We start from the raw sequence: 616 nt of genomic DNA, 5'->3' as shown, positions 1-616 counted from the left end.
ATTTGGACAGTAGAGTAGGATTAAGGGAAAAACCAGAGGCTTGGGAGTGTATGGTGTGGAGGAAAGAGAAACTATACAATGAAATGAATAATCAAAATATGGTTGTGTTAATAGATTAGAGTTCCTTATGGGAGTAAATTATTTTTTTGACCATGGTCACTACAGCTGTGAATCTAGATTCTTAGAGTAAACTGATCATGAGGGCCACACCCTGGTCAACCCCAGGACAATATTTGATTAAACCTTTGTATATCAGTGTCTTCAGAAAGATGATGATGATCAGTGTTTTGTACATCTGTGTTGAAGATAGCCTGTTTACTTAGTCATCCAACCATCTACTCACACATCCTTGCAATGTACACGAATTAAGCACAACAATGATACCAAGACATTGATGTTATAGAGATGAAGGACTCAGCCTTTGTCTCATAGGGATAGCTAAAGAGGCAGTAGAGATGCGAAAACAACAAAACTTTAGATTAACGAGCATTATAATCCTCAAGCTTAGATGATGCCATGGGGGGCATAGGAGAAGAAAAAATTATTGTGGAAAGCAGCATATGGGTCAACTCCAAGCATTTCACAAGGTCTTGGGCTGAATATTATCCATTTACAT

The sequence above is a fragment of the Octodon degus genome, unplaced genomic scaffold (assembly GCF_000260255.1).
Source record: "Octodon degus isolate 3935 unplaced genomic scaffold, OctDeg1.0 scaffold00302, whole genome shotgun sequence".
In the NCBI taxonomy this organism is placed as follows: domain Eukaryota; kingdom Metazoa; phylum Chordata; class Mammalia; order Rodentia; family Octodontidae; genus Octodon; species Octodon degus.
The sequence above is the reverse complement of the archived record's forward strand: the minus strand, read 5'-3'. Positions refer to the sequence as shown.